The sequence below is a fragment of the Rousettus aegyptiacus genome, unplaced genomic scaffold (genome assembly GCF_014176215.1).
Source record: "Rousettus aegyptiacus isolate mRouAeg1 unplaced genomic scaffold, mRouAeg1.p scaffold_m13_p_11, whole genome shotgun sequence".
In the NCBI taxonomy this organism is placed as follows: domain Eukaryota; kingdom Metazoa; phylum Chordata; class Mammalia; order Chiroptera; family Pteropodidae; genus Rousettus; species Rousettus aegyptiacus.
Window position 1 is genome coordinate 24,884,382 of NW_023416286.1, and position 26,190 is coordinate 24,910,571.

General features: G+C 30.4%; 1 pseudogene; it reads left to right on the top strand.

The window, feature by feature from the left end:
* Nucleotides 1-3,364: 3,364 nt before the first annotated feature.
* LOC118609816 lies at nucleotides 3,365-3,482 on the top strand (annotated as a pseudogene).
* Nucleotides 3,483-26,190: the final 22,708 nt, after the last annotated feature.

Here is a 26,190-nt window from a genome sequence, read left to right on the forward strand (position 1 = left end):
GAATTTCGTTATGATAGTTTTTTTTCTCTCTCTCTCTCTATATATATATACATATTGGTTCACTTTGGACATGGATAACGTTTAAAAAGTCATATCTGTATTTGACATTAGTATTTTATTTTTATTGCACATAGAGTAAGCTTAAGTGTCATTGGACATATATTTACATAAAATCCAATCTTTTTTCTTTAGGGAAATGTGAGAGATTCATTGGGTCTTAAATTTGTGAAAGGTGCTGGTTCCCCAAGATAACAGTAATGGCAGATAAATTGGGTTTTCTATTCTGGAACTCCCTACAGGCTCCTGCTATAACACACAGAGTGGAATGGCCACCTCGGAAAATTTTCTTGCAGCAATGCTTACTTATTTCATACACTTAGACACGTGTATGAAAGTCTGCCATGAATTACAGAATACTGAAATTTAAAAGAATATCCTAACCTGTAACGTTGAATTTTTGAGATTTTGCAATATACAAATGCATATAGAAAGAGAAAATTGTTTTATTTGAGAATTAGGGCCATTGAAAAAGACTAGTGTGCAGTGGTTTTGATATGTGCTTAGAATATCTCTAAGAAAATTCACTCTTTGATGGCAATAAATGCATTTTATTTAACTTGTATGAAATCCTGAAGAGCTAATGTGCATACCTCTAAAACTACCCAGGACTAAATAAAATCTGAGGTAGAAAAATAAATAATAATTGTGCATTTCTTTGTTATTGATTGGTAGATCAGGAGAAAGACAACACAATTGATTTTAAATGAACATTGGCTTATATTCTTATTTAGTTGTGACTCAATGTCAAATTCTTGAAAATACAATTGTCCCCCTTTATTTCTTTCTGTTATTTAAGTTATCCATGGTCAACTACAGTCCAAAAATATTAAGTGGAAAATTCCAGAAATAAACAATTCATGTGTTTTAAATTACGTGTGGTTCTAAATAGTGTGAAGAAATCTTGTGCTTTCCTGCTCTGTCCTGCACAGGAGGTGACTCATCCTTTTGTCCAGTGTCTGCACACTGCAGATGCGCCCATCCTGTTAGATTCACAGTAGCCATCTGAACTATCAGATTCGCTGTCACAGTGACACAATGCTTGTATTAAAGTAACCTTTATTTCACTTCACAATGGCCCCAAAGCACAAGAGTAGCACTGCTGGATAAAAGATATGCCTAAGAGAAACTGTGAAAGTTATCATAGGTATGTATGTGTAGGAAAAAAGATGTATATATAGGGTTCAATACTATTTGAGGTTTTAGGCACCCACTGGGGGTCTTTGAACATGTTCCCCATGATGAGGACTGACTACTCAAATAAATTACTTGAATAGTCAGGAAGTGTGGATAATTGAAAACATCATTTTAATGATTATTGTAAAATATATTCAGTTTCTATTTATTAGCTCCCTAAGGTCACTTATCTCAATGCTACATGATCAGCCTCAAAATTAGAGGTACTTCTTTTCTTTAAATTAGTCTCAAGTTTCAAAGGAAAATACATTCCTGATAACAATATTATAATGGATTCTTACCTGAGTGAGCTTTTAAGTGTTATTGTTCAATTTATTTTTCTAGGCATTTAACTTTTCTGTATTCTTCCTTTTCCCCTCCTCCCTTTCTTCACAATATATATTCAGGTTTATGCTGAAAAATCATTTTATTATTAACATGTATCAAATTCTGTACTTGATTTATATTCTCTAATATTGTTATTTCAAACTTCAAATCACGTTAAAAGGTTTTACCATGATATTTCAATTGTCTCATTTGAGTCCAAATCTCACCATTATCCCTCATAAATACCAAAAGCTTATCTTTAACAGTCAGTGCACACACTGGGATTTCAATTTATAACCGGAGTCAACAGACGTCACTCCGTCTCTTCTGTCTCTTCTATATTTTAGGTATATTGTTGGTGTACAGAACAATTGCATTTATTATAGCTGTTGCATGCTAAATAAATTTTTTTTTGAAATCCATGAGATATTGGCCAACTTTTTACTCTGTGCTTTTGATATCCTGGTTTTGCTTAAACTACTTTCTTCTCTGAATTTCTGCTATATCGTATGATGGTTATAAAAATTTCTTTTTCCAGGAATATGATTGTAGTTTCTGTTTGTGTGGCTTAGCTAAAATTAATTTTGAAAGACTTATCCCATACATGTCCTTCTCTAAATACTCTTGTCTTTATCACAGACATTGGAAAAGACAGGTAGTCAAGCCAAAGGAAATTGTCACTTTGGATAAATATGTGAGCCTTGATCTAAAACATTTCTGTTCATAAACATTCACAGTTTTGTCCAGCAAATAAAAATGACTTTTTATGAAGGGCTCAGAATATACATCACATTTGAAACTGAAAATATTTATCAGCGCTTAATCAGCTTCATTGAATATCTATGTAATAGCCAAAGAAGCTCAGTGCAATCACTTTTGAGGAAGAGGGGATCATTTTCACAGCAGCAGAATAATATGATTTGGAGAGATTAGACAAAATAGAGGAGCTGAGGTTTTATAAAATTCTATTTGGAATTTAAGATTTAAGATTTGTCTCTATATGGAAACACCTCTACTGAATGTTGGACTTTATTAGGGCAGCACTATGATCTGGAGAAGAAAACTGCTCATTGGTAGGGAGCTGAAGTTAAGGCGGGTAAGGGCACAATATGCAATAGCAGTAGCAGATCTTTCCACAAGATGGCGTTGATGGTTTAGCAGTTAGTTTTAATTAGCATGTTCAAAATTTACAGTGTTGACATCACCAAACACAGATACGTGAATGTTGCATATATAAATATGATTTAATTTTCTACTGTGTTTTATAATCTGCTGTATTTTCAACAGACACATACTTTTCTTCTCCCCAATGACACTGAAACATTAGGTTACAATATTTAGGGAGTACATTATGCAGGCAGTATATATACTCCTATGGTTTCTTCTTGGCTCCATACTATGGCAAGAACCACCAACCCAACCAGAGAAATAGAATGAATTTTGAATGTGTAATGGTAGAGAAGAGAGACAAGATCATGCAGCAGAGTATGAATCAAAGCAAACCTAGGCAGGAGTCTGCCCTTAGAGTAGTGGGTGATGTTTTGGGGGGCCTAATATTTGCTACAACTCACTCCTGAGTTCTGATTCCTCTGCTTATTAGTGAATAAGCTTTGGAAGTTAAAATAGACAGTCAGCTGTTAGGGCCCTGCCATTCAGTCCTGAGTCTGGAATCATCATTAGTTTATTCCAAGTCGTCCCATATTCTGCCTCTGACTGACCAGACTGACTCAAATATAGGGGACATCTGTGCCTACCAGCTGACATAAATAATGAGATTGGATTGATAACTAAAGAAATTAATCAAGCCTACGACCATGCCACCCTGAACAGCCCAATCCTGTCTGGTCTTGGAAGCTAAGCAGGGTCGGGCAGGATTAGTACTTGGATGAGAGACCACCTAGGAAGACCAGGTGCTGTAGACGTGAAAAATAAAAAATAAGAGATTGTAAGCTGACAAGGTCCTTGCAATCTATGAGGTCAACCAAGGGTTGCCTAGCCTAAAAAAAAAAAAAAAATTAATCAGGAGCTCATTGAAAATTTGAATATAATTGGAATCATCAATAAAAGATAAATATAGATCTAAATTATGTTTTATTGTGATAAATTAAGATGACTACTATAAAATTTTGTCTTTGACAAAATTTAGACTTTTTATGTATTATTTCTTGAACTGTTATAATTTTTCTTTTAAATAAAGTAATGAGACTGTTAAATGATAGTATTTTTACAGCTTGAAATTCTCATTCATATGTAGAAAATATTATTTTAAGAAATTTTATCTAAGTTAGAATATATAAGTACTGTTTCACAGGTTGTTGATAGTTAATGTTGTTAATAATTTACATCAATTTACTTACAGTTCCAATCTCAAAAGAAGATTAGTTTTAGTAAGTTTTAGTAATGTGTGTGTATATCTGTAAATATAATCTCTACAGCACCTTAGACCTGTGAAGATGCATTATTTTTTATTTGGAAATTTCCTCAAGAGATCAAGAAATTTATTGTTCTTAACTCTTTTGTACTTAGTACTTGGCAAAGCCTATACCTACTATCTATACAATAGTTGATTAGAGGATATTATCTCTAATGAAATCTCAATTTTAGGAATTACTCAAATTTTAATTAGCAAATTTTTTATCTTACCCTTATTGATTTTTTTCAGAGAATCTTCCATATTGAACAAAAGTTATATTTCTTATGCTAAATCTTTTATTCTGAAACTGAGAACTACTCGTAGTCCTTCTGTTTTTGTCTTTTGACTAAGCTCAAGCATACTGATAGAATTTTATTCATATCATAGCTAATTAACTCTAGACTTTTTATTCTAGATATTTAATATCTTTTCCTATTTTTTCATGTCTTCTCCAAGTCTCTTCATATTAGTATTTTTAACATATAGGCATAACATATTAATAAGTTTCTGACCTAAGCCAAGGGCAATAAAATGACTATATCACTGTTTTTTAAATTAATATTATATGTGTGTGTGTATATATGTATATATGTGTGTATATATATGTGTGTGTGTATATATATACACACATATAGCAAAATTCTTCTCCCATAAATAGTCCTCTTTCTCATCAAGTCCAGAATCATGAGAAGATCGTTATTCACCTAAAAAAAAATGCCTTTAACTTTCCTCTTCCCAACCCTCTTTGACTGCAATACTTTTCCATGCTATCTATAGTCCCTTAATGTGTTTAAAATTATTTGTCTGTTTTCTCATTCTCACTATCAATGCCTTAATTAAGTCCTTCAATATCCCATTCTGAATGTTTACAAGCATTTTGCAAGTGTTTACTACAAGGTTTCTAATCTTAATCTTGGCCTGATCAACTCCATTTTCTACATAGATAGCAAAATACATATTCTTTCCAAAATAGAAATATGATCATATTACTTTAAAATTCTTCAGTATAACCACACGTATTTCTGATGTAAACTCTAAATGCTTTAGCATGGAGTACAAGGCAATTCAATCTTTTTAAGAGTTTATTCCATCGACATTCATGCACCCTATGAGGAAGAAATGTCTGCGGTGCTGTGACAATTCTACACCTGCAAGATTTTACATAATTTGTGGTCCTATTTTTCACAGCTTAATTCTTTGCCAAACCAATAAACTAAATTAGTGTTCACTAAATATCATTTATGCTCATACTACTTTAATGATCATTTCACTTTATAAAGTAACACCTACATTCTTATTTACATAATACTTTTGCTTGAATATATTTACTCTTTTAAATTTAGTCTTATTCTGAACAGAATACACTGAAACCATGCCTTCGAATAAAATATAAACTTTCTTGGTTATGTTGGAGAAATTGATACTATACTGGACTTACCTTTCCACCAAAACAACTAGAAAATTAAACAAACTGTGTGAACAAGTTGAGTCCAGACAGCAGATTTTCATGACTGCGACCCCAGAGAGAGAAAAATCAAACAAAGTGAGCCATACAATCGCCTCCAGTTTCTACCTAATGACAAATATTAGTCCATGGTGCAGGGAGGGGAGCCTCAAGCAGAAGACAGCAATCTCGCTGAATTAAAAAGTTAGAAATATGATTTCAGGGAGGCTGAGTCACATACAATTTATAAGAGTTGGGGAAAGGATACAAACCTAAGCAGCACTATTCCCAGAGTTCAAACTGTGCCCAAGATTTGATTTCTGACAAGACATTTGGAAAAAACAGGAATGCATTCATTATGTCATAATAGTATGTTTAGATTAAACCTAGAGAAAGGCTCCTCAATGGACATAAGATCATTTAAAAATTATCCTCAGAAAGACCAAAGTGATCCTCAAGTTGCTTAACTAAAGGCCCAAATAGACTTCAAAACTACTGAAAATATACAAAACACAGATATTCAACAATGTAGCATTTACAAAACCCAGAATCCAATTTTTTAAAAAGTAACTAAAATAATAAAACAAGGAGAAAAATTTGACCTGAAAAACAGCGAAGGGAAACACATCATGCGATTGTAGAGATGGTGGAATCAGCAGCAAGGACTTTAAAACATTTCTGATAAATATACTCAAAAACTTCCCTCCTGTAATTTATATAGGAGAGAGAAATCTCGAACAAACCATTAACTGATTTCTTCCTCAATACCACTTCTGGAACAATTCTGCCACTTCTCTTATATCTGTCTCTGGAGACTAAGTGATAGACAGTAGCTTCCTGGACAACTGCAAGACAGTGCAGCAGAGTCATGGGTAAAAAGAGGGTCAGAGAAGAGGAGAATATAATTTGAAACTCGATCAATGATTTGTGGGAATACTGTCATGATTATAACTCATTGAGTATAAAAACAGTGTTGAGAATAAAAAAGAAAGGACAAAAAACACACAGTAATTAAAAATAAAGAGAAAACAGGAAACAAATGAGTACAGTATTTACAAGAGAAAAAGTGTGTGGGAAAGGAGGTAGATTTAAATCATATTATGCTAATAAAAATTATGTGATGCAATTGAAGTAAAAAATTTCTGCCTTCCAGATGTTGTTTTCCTATTTTGGTACTTAGATATTCATTCATCTATAATTAACATATTTGAAAATAACAATAAATCACTATGGTTCTCTTTATCTTCCTGCTAATATAATTTCTCTTAAAAATTGCATATACATATATACCTATATATATCTATATATGTATATATATACATATGCATGTGTTTAATACTCCACGAGTTGAAAAATATATGTCATTATGTGTAATAGTCTTAGAGATAACTGGTGAAAAGTATATTCTTTCTTTTGAAATTTTTACTAATTTAAAAACTATTAAGTATTTACTAAGGTCTGTTATAATTATTTGGGATAGACTGGAAAAACTAATTATTTTACTGTGAAATAAAATTTGTTCTCATTGCCCTCTACTAGTATTTTAACATTCTTGAACAATTTTACATTATCTAATACAATGAGGTTCGATTATACTCTAGACATTACCATATTTTTTCAAAAAAAGCTGAAAATATATTTTTATATAAAATTCTTGCATGAATATCTCTCAAAATCATAGGTTAGGCAAATAGTAATATCTTCTCCTATGGTTTTCCTAATATCACAATAGAAATGTATTCCATAAATGCAATACTTGAAAAATAACAAATAGGTATTAGTACTAATTAATTTTATCAACGAAAGAAATGATTGACCTCTGAGTTGTTTCAATCAACTTCAGTTTTCATTGAAAGCTCTATAATGAAAACTACATATTCTTGCAGACTGTACTTCAATTTCCCTAACTCAAAATTTCATTTTTTAACATGAAAAATTATTTTTAAACACTCAATAAATTAATGTTATAAGAAACATATTTTTTTCCTGGTGAATTCTAAGCTTATTAAAAATTCTCTTTTGCCCAGACTTCTATTTACTGAACTACCAAGGACATATTAAGGTCTAATTTAAAAATTGAAGCATGTTTTTATATCAAAATTGCCCAAAAAGTATAATTATAAAGTAAAAGACATAAGAAGTAGAATCTTTGGAAGCAGAACAGAGTTTGTAGAATTCTAAGAAGTAAAATAATTCTTTTAGGTAAACAAAAAAATATTAGTTAAGGAAATTAAAATGGTGAGAGCGTATTAAATTTCAAAGACCATGTTGTAATAACCAATATTGTAAAGATACCCATGCTTTGTTTCGGTGACAGAAACATCTTTTTAAAGGCCTGCTGGGTTTTTTGTTGCTGTTTTGAGAATGTGATGGTGGCTGTAAGTCGCCTTAATAAATCTATGTACACTATCATTTTTGAAAAATGACCTAATTTCAAACTGAAAGGAATCATAAAACTCAAAGATTTAAGAGAAAAATTGGATATTTAGAAAATATTATGTGGCTTTCATTAAAGGCAAATGCATCAAATAAATAGCTACATGCTCCCTACCTTGATTGTGGTGGTGATTTCATGGGTATATAAATATATTCAAACTTCTCAAATCGTACACTTTAAAGTTGGGTGATTTATTGTACATAAATTATATATCAAAAAAGGTACTAAAAACAAAATAAAACACAAAAGCACACTAGAATCTCACTTTAGTATAAAACTCTCCTGAGGTCTTGCTCTTTTAATAGGCCTTTTGGTGAATTCCAAAATATGACTAAAATCTTGCCATTTATTCAGTTATAAAGCTCTTTTAAACAGTTTTATTCAGAACTATACATTATAATAACCAGTTTGAAATGTGGTTGTAATATATGAATATATATATTCATAGTAATTTTAGTATATTCTTATACAATATAATTGTCTTCTGGATAAGTCAGGAATTTTAAAGATTTTATAACAAGTTCATACTTATTAAAATTATTTATAATCAGCTGAATAGTATAATGTCAGATTAGCAAATTGATAACAAAACAGTAAGAATATTTCACTTGTGAAAACCATTTAAATTATTAAAAGCCAGAGAAAATAATTAGTAAAAGGTTTCTATTGAAGGGCATTAAACAATAGATGGCATATTATGTCTATTGCCACTTGAGACTATTTCGTGAGATGGTCAATTAACATTGAACTACAGGCAACTCTTGATTCTTTTATTCGGTTTTGTGAAGGAAGGGTAAAGAGCAGGGCTTAATGGACCTCGTTAATTCTTAGGAAATAATTAAACTTACATAGAATGTCTCTTGTGGGTGTTGAAGATAAAGAGAATATGAAAAAACAGAACCTCAAAAACATAACTCTGCTTTACAAGTTGTAGATACAAAACCGATAAGTCTTGCCTTAAAATAATTTAATATATGTAATTCTTGCCTTATATTAATGTAGAAAAATAATTTCTGAGGGATTATGCTAATGGAATGATAATTTAGTAATTAAATTGATCTAAGTATTAGATTTAACTTAATGAAATGGCCATTTTGTTACATCAAAAATGGTTGTGTATCGGTCATTTCACAAAGCTCCTTGTGATATTTGAAGGTCGGGTTTGGGCCTCTGAACTTAATGACACTGTGTCCCAACAGAAAACCAATACTGAAAGCTACTATCAAGCATAGTATCTAGAGTAAACAATACAGTATTATATATTTAATAGTTTGCTAAGAGGATTGTACCTATGTGGCATTCTTATCACAAAAAAGAACAATAATAATAAAGAGGCCAGGAGAAACCTTTATGGGATTATGGATATATTTATGGCATGCAGAAAATATGTACAGCTTTTTGTGTCACTCATACCTTAATAAAGTGGTTTTAAAAATTACATTGTCTCGAATGTGAATAATGAATATTGTGAAATCTTCCATTTGGCTCAAATTAACATATACATAAAATACAATTACCCCACCCACACGAAACATACATTATGGGTACTTCTAAAAGTATTACAAAATGTTTCTAAAGTTGATCCACAGAAGCAAACAGGCAAGAATAACTAGAAAATTATTTGAAAAACATAAAACAATGAAGAAAACATGATAGGTATCATAAAGGCCTCATATAAAGACTGTGAGGCTGCTCCGAATGAGACAAAAAATGAGCCAAACAGAACTGGTAGCCCTTAAACAGACCTACTATGTAAATATTATGCATTCCGAAATTAGGAAGCACTAAAAATCAATGGGAGGTACGCGTTCATTATGTTTGGGAAATGGCCAATTAATTTGAAATTTTCTAAGGGATTCTTTACCTATTCCATAAAATGGCATTATTGATCGTCTTTAGAAAAGACTTTCATTAAACATGAAAAAAAAACTTTATATTTTAGCTCATTGACTCTAGTAAGGCACAATTAAAAACTTTTAATATTTGTCTAGTGATAGAGTGCTACGAGTGCATCCTAAATAACTCTCAGAAATATAGAGACAAATATAGTAAATAGATATTTACTAGAATAGGTAAGAGGGTGATTACGCTATGAAAACAATTAAAAAGTAATTTCCATTAATGATCATGAAAAATAGTCATTAATACTTATAGAATATAATTATTATGATAGCTAACCTGTGAACTCCTAGTTATATTTGTTAGAATTTCATAATTTACCTTAGTAAACACACATTACTGTCACATCCAGTCTTACAAGTGGGCCTCATAAAGTGATGTGCTTTCTATTGGAGCCTTTTATTTAGAAATGTGATGGGCTCCTTCTCTTTATCTCTGGTAGATATAATAGAACTATAGTATGTTAGGCTTTTTTTTTTAATCTCTGAAGATTTTTAATATGTCTTTTTAAAAAAGTTTCTCATTTTTTTTAGAGTTTAAAGCATGACAATGGAAATAAATGAATTTAAGTCAAGTATCAGTTTATCATTTCAACGAGATGTGAAACACTTTCAAAATTCTTAGCAATCAAAAGATATTTTGCTTTTCTCTCATCTAGTTTGAGAAACAGTGTGTAACTGACTTAAAATAGCAGCTTTTTTTGTTACTTGAGATTATTAGTGTAGATAAGCAGTAGACATTATCATGCTGCTAACATAATTACAGGTTGTATTCAATTTAAACCTGTCACTAATAGCAGCCCTTTATTATGTAGGTCAGTATTGAAAGGTATAAAAGATTTTCTCTCACTGCTTTCAAATTGTCAGATATATAATTTAAAAAATGCCACATTAAAATATAAATGCCACATTTATATTTATTGCTTTCTTTATATTATCTTCCCCTTCCCCCTAATAAACATTGAGAGTACAAAGTATGTTGTAGCTGTAAAGAATTTCTCAGGAAACTGGGAATAGAATTTCTTAGAATTAACCATTCATTTACACTGAAAGATTGTGGTTTTGTTTGTTTCAGAAAGATTATTTTGAGATTTTAGATTATAATTTTGATGATTTTCTGCTTAGAAAGTTAATAGGTTTTATGGATTGCAAATAATAGTGATTTCATCCTGAAATTAAAATAGTAGATTTTCAAGCTTAGGTTGAATTTGTTTTTTTACTGGAGAGGTTCAGCAAGTATAGGATCTAAAAGAAGGAAACATGCACTAGCCGTGTGTATTTGCCCCAAGCCTTTTTTCCCATTACCAAAATGAAATGAAATAAGAACTCAAGCACATAGTTTGTGAGTTTGGGTGGACTTGCTCTATTACCCAAATTAGTTCTCTTTATTTTCTTTGGTTTCATATTTTAGATTAGCTCTAAGAGCCACCGGAAACTCCTGTCAGCCTTGTTTTAATGCATTCTTCGCAAGCAATTGGGTAAGTTTGGCCTATATACTCACACAGCAAGGAATCTTATATTGGAAACCTTTGGAAACTAGAACAGACTTCCCTGACCTAAGAGAATTAAGGAACTTTTTAAAAACTGACTCAGAGTTTTGGCTGGCTCTGATATAGACCCACCCTAGGGTGGTTTTTAGGCTCTCAAGACAATCAAGATTCTGTAACCTGAGCCAGTATATCACCTCCAATGAGAAGATTTAGATACTTGGCTTAAAAATGACATGTCCCTAATACTAAGATAGTAGTTTTGTCATTCCTCTTACTACCTACCCATACTAAAGTGTTAAATTAGCTTTTATGTTTTATTCAGTAAAAAATTAGTAGTGCTTTCTTATTAAATAAAGCCCATAGTCATAACAGGTGAGAATATTTAAGGTATTTGTGAGTGTAATTCACTGGATTAATTAGTAACTGAAACTAGCCTTACCATTACCTGAATCTCAACACATCCAAAATCCAACTTTTTATCTAAATTTGTTCCAAGATAACTCTCTTTCAATATTAGAAATGTCAACTATCTGCATTTCTCTTTCTCATTCAAACATGAAATCCTATATACCCTTTCTTGGTAATGTCTTCTTCTAGGTAAAATATTTAGGAGTATAGCAATTCCCATAAATATGGAAAGGCCTATATAAATAAAAAAGGAAAGGTAGAGTTTTGAGGTAACAGTAATGTAAAAGGCATTTGGTTAACTTGTTAAGATTTATATTTTTCTCAAGATGTGAAATCCTTATAAGCCAAGAGGAAAGCTAAATTTTTACCAACCAGTTGATGCAGCAAGGGCACTAAGAAATCATACTGGGTGGATATGGTCTTATATCGTTGGATGGTCAGATGTGTGTTAGCTGAGCAGCATTCCAATTTATGAGTTACATAATATATCATACTCTCAAATGAGGTATTTATTGTATTGTTTTTTTTTTTTTTACGTAGGATATTAATATAAACATCTTCCCATTCATTGCAGTTAGTTAATTAAATTATTCTTCCACGGTCTTATATTCAGCATACATTACATAATTAAGGGAAATAGAGGTGACTTTTCTGAAGTCTTACAAAAATATGTTGGTACAAATGTATGTAAATATGTTAGAGGCTGTGTTTGAGAGCTGTGTAGTAATTGTCAGAATTCAGCATGGTGATAGACCAATTGAGGAGATACTCTGAGGCTGAGCCTTCAAGTAAATGCTTACAATATTTGCCGTGTCTTATCTCTCTAGTACATAAATATAGGTAAGCATTTGAGGTTTAGTGATTCTATGAATACAACAATAATGAAAAGAATAATAACAACTGTGAACATTTTTTTTTATTATTCTGTAGTTGGATGCATGAGAAGATATGCAAAATACAATGCAAGGCAGCCACATTAAATTCTTTCAAACAAAGTAGAGTATGAATATATCAATAACAACAAATGAAATACCGAGGAATTTGTTTATAAATCATTTTTACTATTATATTTTTTCCTCTGCTTCTTAATTTATAAAAAATCTACATTTCTCCTTTATAGTATTTGTTGCTTGAGAGTGAAGAATGTGTTAAAAAGAAAACAGGCCTATCTGTGTAACCATAAGATGAAACAATCAAGTGATTTTTTTTTTTCAAAGAAATGTGAATCACTGTTTGAGTGGCTAAGAAAATATAAGAGCAGATGCTGAAATAATAAACATCTTGCATTATTTCATTTAGAGGAAGTCATATAAATACCATCATAAAATAAAAAACTTGGTGCACTCTGAGAAATATGTCATCATCAAACAAATGCCTTTTTTATTGCTAGCAGGAAGAACACAGATGGCTCGGTCTGTTCATTTCAGTATTTATTAAAATAAATTTACTAAAGATCAGGTAGGTGCCTCATTATTTTCAAGATACATTCAATGCTGTTCAAATATACTGAGATCTCGTTCAGAAAGTCTGTCCAGGACCCATATGACATTGTCATCCATTATGAAGACATTTGACAAGAAAATTATTTTTTCTCCAAGTAATCCTAATGATCGGTATGGTTGAAATATTTTGACATTTTCAAGTGGCACCAGGGTGAGAAGTAATAGAAGAAGTTTAAGAAATAAGTCACTTTATTCATTCCTTTTTTATTGCAAAAAAAGACAGGTGTATATGTATCTTACGATTTTCATTCCAACACTTCACTTTTAAACTGAGTCACAGGCTGAAAGAGATTTGCTTTCAGTTTTTACAAGGAAACCAACTGTGTGAAGCAAAAGACACTTCCTGTGCCTTTCTGGCTTGTCATTGTTTAAGGATTTCTATAACTAATCTTCTTTGTTAAAAAAATAAGAATCTCTGTTTCATTTATCTCATATTTTTTCAATATCTTTCTGTCACTATTACTTTACATGATCTTGTCTTTGATTTTTAATAAGTTATTATACTATATTTAAATCTTATTTCTTATTTTTAAAGATAAAATACAATGCCACTTTTGAAAATAAATATCCAGAAAAAATTATAAGTTGGATTGCTTCAGAGAAATAATCCATAAACTTATCTATTTCTATCCTGGGAAAAATACAGTGATAGTTTATGAAATGATAACTTATAGTTTATGCACTGTTGAATATAAGAATAGTTGAGTAAATAAATCATGAGTGTATTTTGGCTTGAAGTTTTTAGATAATTGTCTCTCTTCCCTATGTCCCCGAAGTGAATGTACATCAAAAGCAGATGTTGCTTTTGATGCTCATGGAATTTGAAACGCAGCCATCACTATGAGAAAAAAGAAAGAAATTTCAAGTGCATATTAGTGAACATTTGCAATACAAATAATTCTGTAAAATTAATTTTCATTGGCTTAGTGGTTATTTTCTTAAGCCAAGAATTATATTTAGTCACTTGTATATTAATACCCAAATCTGATGTGTTATAAATTCAATTTCTTCTGGTCTTTCTATGACAGAGAAAAAATCATTCTTAACCAACATTCTGAATATATGAAGTTATTCTCTTCATTTGAGCAATAGCACAATTTTGAAAAAAAAGTATACTATAATTTAAAATGGTATTTATGATGATGATTATTATTTTTAATCTGGAAGAATTTCCTCATTTGCCTCAAGGCTTTCACTTCTGAGATCAGTGCCTTTCCCTATTGGTAATATTACCAGATATGTATTTGATAAATAACACATAATATCTTTCCAATGGTGGTAACACAGCTTTTGATGATGAGAAGTATGTTTAAAAACATCTGTTCTGAGGTAGAAATTATATTTTACTGAGCAGAGTTTCAATCCACTGTTAATTCAGAAACTCCCTATATAGCCTCTAGGTTTAGAAATGCGTGGCCATTAAAAAAGATTTAATGTAGCTTTGATATCTGCCTGCCCTGGTGTTTATGTAGTTGCAGCTCCAACTGTCTAATCTATATAACATAGCAATATTAAAAAAATATATTTGTTTATAAAATGCTAAATATCATTTATGAGAATTGAAAGTATAGGTTTATTAAATTTATCTTTTTTCATTTTAAGTTCAAAAAAGAAAATATAAGTTCCTTCTCTGAAGGACAAGGGTGGTTTTTATTGAGGTCCCCAAGTTTCCTCTATAAGGAAAATGTCTTCACTGAACAGACAATTAGACTGTATTTTTCTTGTTCATTTGCATTCTCATAAGAGTTGGGATAGTTATTTATAGAAGAAATTACTTTATTAAATTTATTTAACCAATAAATTACCAGATAACCAATAATACTTAATAAGTAATAAGAAAAAGGACCTAATAGTCTCAATATATTGCATAATTCATTTCATTAAAGGTAGAATGGGATGTTTCACTCAAATAGAGGGAGGGGCTTAATATTTTTAAAATAAATTTTAAAATTTAAGAAATTAGAAAAGGACATATAAAAGCATTAAATATAACAGAAAATAAAGACAAAATTTATCACCCAAATCTTATTTTTTTAAATGCAAAATAACATATGGCTAAGACTCTACAAATTTGCATTGTTATTAACTTTAAAATATACTTTGACGATGTGCCTTTATTAGCTGAGACCATTTTTTAAGTTACCATTTTTAATGGGTGTTAAAATAATCTTATCACATTTACTCTAGTCTCAAATGCCTAGATATTTAATCTTCACTCTAGTCTCAAATGCCTAGATATTTGGTCTTTGGTCAAATCCTTCCTGCAAGACTAACTCAAGAAAGTTAAAGAACACTGGATGCAATATAAGTGAGAATCCAAACAAGATCACTTGTACCTAATTACTGTGATTACTTATCAAATAATAATACCTGAAAGTTAACCATCCTGCTGAGGGTGCAGCTTCACTAGATAATGGAGTTCTTCACATACCCATTGCTAATAACTTTTTCGAACTGAGGTGCTCCACACCTTTGTAATTTCATCTCCCATTATTGCTCTCGTCCTAATGTGGAATTACTAAGATATTTAGAAGTCATGTCTGGGACCTTTACTATGACATTTTTGCTCATGTTGTGTTTTCAGTATTGTATTCTTCCTTACACCTAAGAATATTGCTGGCCGGAGCCTATATTGTCTTATGAATTTGATTGTTCATTTCAACCTAAGAGCACTTTCAATTTTTATTGAAATACCTCTATTAAATGGTTCTGTTTTACAAGTCTTTTTTTTTCTCATAGTTAAGTGTTTTGGTTTTTTTGCATACCACCAAGGAAAATATCTTCTAAGAAAATATTTCGTACTTATTTTTTGTGTTCCATAATAAGACTTTGAGACCCAAGTAATTATAGAATTGTGTGTGATGAAATAATAATGTGGTTCTGTGAATATCTTCTATTTACAAGTGCATATGGTTATGCACCATGTAACATTTAAACATTTATTTTGATTGCTTTGAGGGTGCTTTGCTTTTTTTTTTTTTTTTTTTTTTTTTTTTTGCTTTATAGTTCAGTTGTAGAGTACTGCATTTGCTAAAAACATTGTCCCCAGAATATTTGACTTTTCCTTTATTAGTTTGGTTAAATTTAAAACCCAAGAGATATCATTTAAAGATTAAAGTTGTGAATGCCGATGACACAGCTGATGACTTTAATATATTAACTTCCAGTACTGTGATTTAATATGAAATCAAAGAAAATAAAGTATTTGGGTTGTAAGACAGTAAAATAGATATTTCTTATTAGCCCATTTGAGATTTCCAAGATTACTGTGTCCAATAGGAAGTGTGTGTTTGTGAATTTGTGTGTGTGCACACACGCTCTTGTGCTTTCATGCACTTAATAATAGAAATTAAAATAGAGCTCTGTCATAGGCAATATTCTTTAAAAATATCTAAATGGGCTTGGGATCATTGAGATAGTATACAGACATTGTTATTCAAATTAAACACAGTCCATATATTTGTAACTTCTTATTCTAAAGCCATTAATGTTATTTAAAGAAAAACAGAACTTTAACAAGAGGTACTGCTAGTCTTAATGTTATATGCAAACAATTCTAGTCATAAAATTTAGTTTGTGAAAAGGATCATCTTTATTAGTGAAATTACCAAATGATAAATTCTTCTTTGAAAAAAATAAAATTGTTAACACTTTCTTACATACATGTAACACAAAACTACATCAACAGATTGCTTGCTATGTGAGATTTAGGAATTATTCTTTAATAAACAAATTATTTTCATTGAAGTACTCCTGATTTTGTAATATATGAGAACTTTAGACTACCTAAGAATAAAGACATATTCCAAAAAATTTTTATTGTGAATTTATAATTTAGAAATAAATTTTAATAAGAAAATTAAATATTAACTATAAACTAACATCTCTTAAAGCATTCATAAAGAACAAATAATGGCATCAGAAATCAAGTGTTCTTGTGAGATTAATATGAATTTAGTGAACTGAAAAATTAAAATGTTTTTTCAAATTTTTTTAAACCATATTTTAATTAAGCCACAGAGTTATGAAAATAAAAGAGTAAGTATTTCAAACAATATTGCCCTTGATGAACTAAATATTCGGCCTGCTATTTGCATTCTAATTTTTTTACTGGAAAATAGTTGTAAAGGTACGTTAATTTTCATGCTAACTCAAAGTTGGCAGGTCTCTTTACTGTTACATCAGAGTTAACAAAGAAGCCAACCAAATCAGTTTCAATTATAACACATTTTGATATATATATCAAAATATAGCTCATATATTTTGAATGCTAAAGTGTTATAATCATTGAAAATGCTTTTAATAGTCAAAAAAATATTTTGGTCTTGTTAACAAAAATAATTGTTAAGATAATAAATTAAAAATCCAAATAGAGTTATCTATTTATCATTATGAAAAGTGTCTACATACATCTTGCTTGGATATATTATTCCAGGTATTCAGGATAGCTTCTCAAATTCTCAGCCTCTACAAATTCAGTTCTGTCTAATGTACAGTCCATTTTCTGTTCAATTGGCCCACGCAAAAATACAAGAAAGAAAGCCTCAGTTAAAGACAAAACTTCTTATAACTGAGTATGAGAAACTAGGACAAATTCCTTCAGCTAATTATAACAAAGTGTTTTCAGTAAGCTTTATATTAGCATTTAAACTCTGACTGTTTGCTGTCCTGATGACCAGTCACCCATGCAATATATACTTCTTGTGTTGATATACATGGAGGCGGAGTGGAATTGGAAAACAGATATAACTCTCTTCAGGGACTATAGAGGGGATCATTAGGTAAACATCTGACACACATAATGCTGTGCTGTTGTCTCACTATTCCACAGATCGTGATGACCTGGGCATTGGGTGCCATCTTTGGCTCAGATGGCAGAATAACATTTTTATTTGATGGATTAACATGCTATCTTTATAGAAGCATGAACAAGCAAAAACAATTGAGGAGGACTTTAAGATAACATGAAGTTTATCCATCATAAAAGTAAGGGCCAAGAAAAATTGTCTTAATATGATCTCATTTGTACCCACACAGGTAAAGACTAAGGACATTCAAGTTGCCCTTCTTTAATTGGCAGCTTCTAATGGGACTAGAGGTGAGCATGTCATAGAGTTTTGCCTTTTTAGATTTCCAATTAATGATGTTTGGGGCTTCACACATCCCAAACTAATTTATGATCTTTCTCTCCAAAACTGCTCCTTCTACTCTTCCATTTTGATTTAAAAATGTCAACTCCAGCTGCCAAGTTGTTCAGACAAAAAAGCCTGTAGTCATCCTTGATTCCATACTTCCAAACTCCATATCTAATCTATTCTGGTGGCTCTACATTCTAATATATCCAGAGTCTGATAACTTCTCAATAGACCAGAGTTGCTGACCGAAAATAAAATGTAGCTATACACATAATTTAAAGTTTCTAGTAGTCACATTAAAAAGGAAAAATAAAGAGGTGAAATTGATTTTGATAACATATTTAACTCAAAGTAATCAAAATATTGCAACATGTAATCAATTAAAAATATTAATGACATACTACTATTTTTATTTTTTTTTCATATTAAGTCTTTGAAATCTGGGATGTATTTTGCACTTAGAGCCCATTTCAATTCAGACTTGCCACATTTCACGGGTTCAGTAGCAACATGTGGCTAGGAGCTCACACACACCACAGCTCCAAACAACAGTTTTCTAATGTCTCCATCTACCCTTGCCTTTTATAATATATTCTCAATACAGAGCTGGAATCCTAATCGAACACATAAAAAAGCTCTTTATGAAATATAAAAACACAAAATGACTCACATTCTGCATATATGATGCTTATTTCTTTAAATATGCAATTTTACATTTGTAATAAGTGACGGGGTTCATGACATGCTACTCTAAAATTTGGTGCCTCTACATATTCAATCTTAAACTGAAGGAATTTGAAAAAATGGTAGAAGCAAGGTCACTCTGACCCTCACATCGCTCTTCTCTGAAAGCCTGAGATAAAGCTCTCAAGTGAAAGGTTCCCTCTCTGTTATAAAAGGAAAAATACATATTTATCACCAGAGTTGGGGAATTTGGGACCCAGAAATCTGTACAAACTAAACTTCGTAAACCAAACCTTATCTTTGCAATCAGTTCTTCACCATTTACTACTTTTAGCTCAAATCTCTCTGCTTTGTCAATTCTTCACAAATGTATTGTTTCTTTGTCTTAAAGGTATAAAAGCTTCCTGCTCTGCTCACTCCCTTGGGTCTTCATTCTCATGCGAAGGATTTCATGTACATATAAAAAGTCAATACGATTTTTATGCTTTTCTCCTGTTAATTTGTCTTTGTCAGTTTAATTTGCAGACCCAACCAGGTTCCCTAAGATGGTCTAAAAAAACTTTTTCCCTCCCCTATGTAAGTCAGCAGTGATCATTAATAAATAAACTATATTAATATTTCTAAAACATGTCTGATTTTAATAACTTATTATTGTTTATTGGCAGTGTAGATCATCACTTTATAAGGGGAAAACTATAACCAATGCATAAAATAAGGTAAAACCATTTCTTTGTTACAAAACAATGTAAATGAAGAATAAATTAATTAGAATATTTTTTGTCTTTTCTGTTTCACCCTGTGCCCCCAATACACCCATCCATTTTGATCTAGCCACAATACTATGTGGCCTTAACTTTTATAAAGTAGAGATATTTTACCACATGAAAGAAAAACTTCCCACAGGAGGTTTTCAGGCTCCACAGGATGAAAGAAATACATCATAAATGTGTTTAAATAAAAATAAAGTCAAAATAAGATATAAACATGATTTTTTCTTTAAAAATTTGCTCCAAAAAATGAGATAGAAGAGCTTGTTACTTTTTTGATTGCAACATTTTACAATGAAAGGGTAGTGAATAATATTTTTAAAAGTACAAAATGTAGTTTTCTCAACACCACTTGTTAAAATAAAAACTGAAAATTAAATTATATCAGTACTAAAAAATACTCAAGAGAGCATAAATTTTAAATCATATGTCTTCAAATTTTAAATCATATGTTTTCAAGCTAACCCTTTGAATTAGGAAAAATGATTGATGAAATATGTTAAATGATAATTATACAACAATTCGTTTTCCGATTAAGTATATATAAATGTAAAGCTTATTCTTAGCAAAACCTATATTCAGATATTGCTAAAATAATACTTTATTTAAATCAGTAGCTTTCAAATACATCATGTCTAAATTATCAGAATTAAGAAAATCATATCACAGTACATGCATTATCTAACATTCAGGAAAAAAGATCTATTTATTAGTCCTCTCAATGGGTCTCTGTTGTCTTCCTCTTGTCGTCCTAAAAGTGTCTTCTTTGATTATTAAGAGTAGAGATGAATCAGAAGGATTAAATTGTTAATCTATAATAGATAGGAGGGGTCTAATAGGACCTACACGGCAGAGGGAAATACTTTGGCAAAGCATGAACTACTGCATCTCATTTATGACCATATGTTCTATTGTTATCAGCAAAAAGTTGACCAGATAAAAAATTTCATGACATGATTTTTAGTGAAAGTCAATTGTATCATTGAGTAGTGACCGAAGAGGAAAAATAAAAGGTGTTGGCTCTCATATAAATAAAAAATTGATTCAGAATCTATTCCTTTTTGTAAAATGATTCACCATTCTGAGCTGTAGCACAGTAAGTCATAAAAAAAAAAGTTTAAATAGTTTTGAATATTAAAGGCATGGTAACTCCATATTTCTAATATATCTTTATGGCAATAATTATTAATTTAAACATCATCTATTAACTTCTTTTTGAGATTTTTGTCTCTTTTTAATGCTGTTTCCCAACTTCTTCCCACACCTCAGTATTGTTAGATAATATCTTTTTGATTAAATCAAGAACTATTGTTTACATAAATAGGACCTATAAGTATTGATTATTTCTGTAGACCATCATTTTATTTTTTCCTTAGAAGTAATTTTTTAAGTATTTTTTTCCATGGGCTTAGTTTTCTATGTACTTTCACTATTCATCTCAGAACTACTTTCACATTGACCTACTCTGAATTTTTAATTTTCGTATCATAAATCTATCCATTTATTTTTTATTACTTGGAGACCTACTTTCTGCATCCCCTGCTCCAATACAGATTCTTTTACTAGTCTAGTCTTCAAGCATGTTTCTCTGTTGGATTTTTTCTTTCCTAGTCTATTTCACTTAATCATTCTGAAGTATAGTATATAATAACATAGAATTATATGTATTTTAGCCCTAGGATATTTCAAAATATTTCTACTCTATCATAACATTTAAATGATAGATAGTATGGGTACGGGATTTTACTTCAAAGATCCTTTTTCCTATGAAATTAAATTTTGGCTTCACCATCTTTTAGAATCTAATTATGCTGGACAGGATTCTGAAGCCACTCTACAACTCATTTTTACATGTCCCCTCCACCCACTCACCATTTGCAAGCTTATAGGATTTTAAATTTATCTTAAGTGTTTTCACATTTCATGGTTTGTTCATGAGACAATTCTTTTTCATTGTCCTAAACACTCTTTTGATCCTATCAATTGAGAAATTTTAAGTTAATGGAAAATTTAATTATGTAATTTTTTTGATAATTTCTACATATCGTTTCTTCTTTTTCTCTGTAACACACATCAGATAGTTGTTGCAACACTTGGATATTGATTATTTTAAAAAACAAACAAACAAACATTGTTCTTGTCTTCATTTTAAAACATTTTCTTATTCTCTGATTTTTCCTTTTTCTTATCTTTTTATTCTTTTTCACTTTAATGTTTTCTTCATCTTCTCTCTCTAGTTTCCTTTGTCTCTGTGTTCACAATTTTCACTATCCCTGGGTGCAACATGCCTGATCATCTAGTGGTAATTCAGAGTAGAATGGCTCAGTCATGGTCAGTATCTTCCTTGAAAAAGAAAAAAAAAAGTGGTGATTTTCTCTCCTGTACCAAAAGAAGGAAACATTTTCCTGTTTTCAATATTCTGCAGTTTTACTGAAATAACTTTGCTATTGTCTCCTCCCATATTCATATTGTGTAGGTTAAATACTTTTTCATCTATTTTTCCCTTTTTTCTACAGATAGAGGCTATAAAATCATGTTTATCTGGAAGTTTCTTTTCAAAGTTTTGAGTTTATAACAAAACACTAAGGAAAATATTATGTAATTTAATTTTTCAGAAGATGAAAATGAGCCAAGAGTTAAATTTGTTCTAAAAAGACAAATGTACTAAGGATACAAAAAGAACTTAGCATTTTAAAATATATTTCTCAGGACATTTTTTACTTTATTGTGTTGTCATTTCCTGAAATTACTTTTTATCTAACAGTTATCTTCATCATTTTGCCATGATTTTGTACATGTATGAATTCACATCAAAAGTGTAGGAACTCCCTTAACGATGATAGGTGGCAATATCTGCAGTTTTTTACATATAATTACTTCGCCCATGTTATGTAAGTTCTATCAACTGAAAGTAATAGATAACAAATAGCCATTAACCATCCATTATATGTAAGGTGGCATACGAAGAACTAATCAATGTTTCAGGCACTGATAGTGTCCTCAGAAGGTATTATTATATGAAATGGTGGAGATTAGTGCAGAATATATACTGCTGAAGCCAGACAAACTTATGTTGAAAATTCTGTTATTTTACTAGAAAGTAGACAAGACTGTAATCTCAGTTTTTTAATTTGTAAAGTGAGCATAATAATTCCTATATGATGAGACTGAACATGGATTAAATAAAATTACATAAGGAAAATGCAGAAAATAATATATCCATTAGGTTTGACACTACAAAACCAAAACAAAACAAAAATATCAGTGGCATTATTGTGATGGAAGCATATTTCTCTCCTACACAAAGTGTGATCTAAAGGCAAAGTATGATCCTGATGGGTTATGATCTAAGTTGTGGAATTATTAGTGAAGAAAATAACCATTTTATTCAAAAGTTCTCAAAATCAAGAGGTGTTATTGGTTTTTTGGATTCAATGGAAAAGCATAACTTGATATAAGAAGCCAAAGAAAGGTAAATAGTGAGATTTACAATGGCATGAAGAGACTGTGTGTGCATTGGACTATGTGAGAGAGAGAGAGAAGTGTATAGTGGATAACAAACTTGGAGTAATGAAATGAACTATGCTACTCCTTTAATACATTACCTACAACTTCAGGTAGAGACACACCCTAAATACTCCAGAACAAGACAATCCTCCATATTGAAACATTCAAATGTTAGCTCTACTACATATCTATGTGACCCTAGACACATTAAACTCTCCAAGCTTTAGTATTGCCATCCTGAAGATATTGATAATAATAATATCACTGATATAGGATTGTTGAAAGAAAAAAAACAGTAATTTCAAAAAGTAGCTTAGCAAAATGCTTAGTAACTTGTAGGAACACAAAACATTCTATTTTTATTTTATTTTTTATTTTTTTAATGTTGTACTCTACATCTCCATAACTGTTTTGTAACCACTAATTTGTACTTCTTCATCAATTCAAAACATTTTAGATATATTTTTTTACATGATAGGAAGAAACTTCCAGTCCTGGCTATTATAAAGATATATCATCTTCACCATCTTTATTTCAAAAGAGAGAACTGAATTATATAATATGGTATTTCCTAGTTTTTAAACTTTAATGAAACTATGATTACCAAATTTTTTAATTGATCATGATGAGCCCAGTATTTCATAGTCTAAGATTTACAAAGTAAACACTATAGCAAAACTATACTTTATTACAAAATGATTCAGAAATTTCACATAAATTAAATAATATTGAGTCTGTATTTTGGATCTTTGATAATAAATATTGCTTTTGATGCAAATGGTAGAAATATAATTTTATTTGTACTGTATATACATTAAAATATATATGATAGAAAAAATTTTTAATTGCTCTTGTTTATATTATCTTTCTACTTTAACATACTTTTATTATTTATCAGACTAAAGAATTCTAACTCTAAAATTGATATTGTTTTTTTACATTTTACTTACTTGGATTGTTCCGTAATTTTGTGCATCTGTATATATTCAAATATAGTATAAAAACTGAAGACACTTTTATAATCCATAATCTAGTTTAGCAATGCTTTTCCAAATTCTCCTGTTACAAATAATTAGTCTTTTCAATTTTTTAATATATCTTGAGAAGCTATCCATTTCCACAGTTCTCGGTATCAAAAGAGGAATAAGTAATAATCTGAAATAATAAGTGATGAAAGCTGAGTAAGTAATCATATGCATCCTGCTCTGTGAAACAACAGTGAATTTTGAAAATGAAATCAAATTTGTATCAGTTTTCTTCACTGTTTTACACATGATATAAATTGTGGATTTGTGAATAAATAGTAAAGAAACCAAACTTATGTTAACTATTAGATAATATGAAGTGATTTCAGTTGAAATTCGTAAACTCCGCAGACTGAGACAAATATATTAAACTATTTATTTTAACAAGCATTGAGTATAGCAGTTCTGTACCATAACATGATACTTCAAATTAAACTTTTGCATCTCAAGTGACCTTTACAGCACTTTTACAGTTCATAAATTCTGTATAATGTTGCTCTGTAGAATAGTTTTAATAAATCTTGATTCTGCTCTAAACATTAGCACACCTACTTGAAGTGGCGTTTTCAGTCCTAACAAACAAAACTGCAGAAATGGATCTCCTCTGCCATATGGAGTATTTGCCATAGAATTTATGAATGAGAAATGAGAAAAAGCACTACAAATTATTTATTGTTGCCATAGGAAAAATAAATAAATCAGTTGCTCATTATTTACATATATTTAAAACAGGTTTAAGAGTAATAAAGACAGTTTGGCAACTATGACAAAAATTATTTGTTAATGTTATGAAGATTTGAGATTACATGATGGAGAAAGAGAAGTTAAGATATGAAAGTCTTTACCTCTTATATATGTATCTTGTAAACTTTCTGTATTAAGAACATTAGAGTTTTCAGCATATTGGTTATATTTAATTAGAGAGAGCTCAGTTATTCTATTTCTTCTGTCATTATTTGCTTCACTTGGAATTTTAAGTTTGTGATTATATTTGGAGAAAATTTATGGAAATTTCTGTGCTGGCTAAGTAGAATATACCCTTTTACATCTGAGCTCCTTGAAACTAGAACACTGTTGAATGAAGGCAAATGAAAATGTTGAACTTTAGTTAAATATCAGCTTTACCACTGTGTTCATTTTACAAGATAATTTAAAAAATTAAGAATGTAAATAAATACTATTTAGTTTTTTCAAACTATGCTGAAGATGTTAATACAGACAAGATAATGTTTGGAGTGAACTAAAAGGGAGAAACAAAGGACTTGGATTATATATTTCCTTCTCAATCCTTTTAGGCAGCCCCTGCCCAATCTGTCCTATTTTCTTTCCTGAACTTCAGTTAGAACGATTGTTGAACTTCTGAATCTAGCTTCCTTAACTCATCCCCTATTTGCCCTTTTTATTCCACTTTTTTGCCCAATATTCTAAGAAAATCCCTAAGTTTAATCATTTTTACTTGATTAATTTTCTCTTCAGCATTATCTATTCTGCTATTTACTCCATCTCTACCTGTTGAATTTTTTAAAAAATGAAAATTTTATTTTCCAACACATGGCTTTTTAGATTCTTTATGATGGGGGAAAATATCCAGCTGCATATCTCTGAAGATTTATGACAAATTTATATTTTTACTCAAGTCTCTGTTGGCTCTATTTATTTTATTTTGTATTAGTTCTGTTGAGATTGGTATTGTATTTTTATGGTTTTGATTTTATTCCAATGTTGGCGATTTGGGGTTCCCTGATCATATAGTGTTTGAGAATTCTTATTCATCTTTCTATTATGTTTACTTACGTCCAAATTGGTAACTGAAAAATGGACTTGATTCCCTTGTGAGATCCCTGATCTTTCTATAGGATCAACAATTTCCTGGGAATTTTCCCCTATCCGGCCCAGTTCCTGCATTTGTGTTAAAAATGT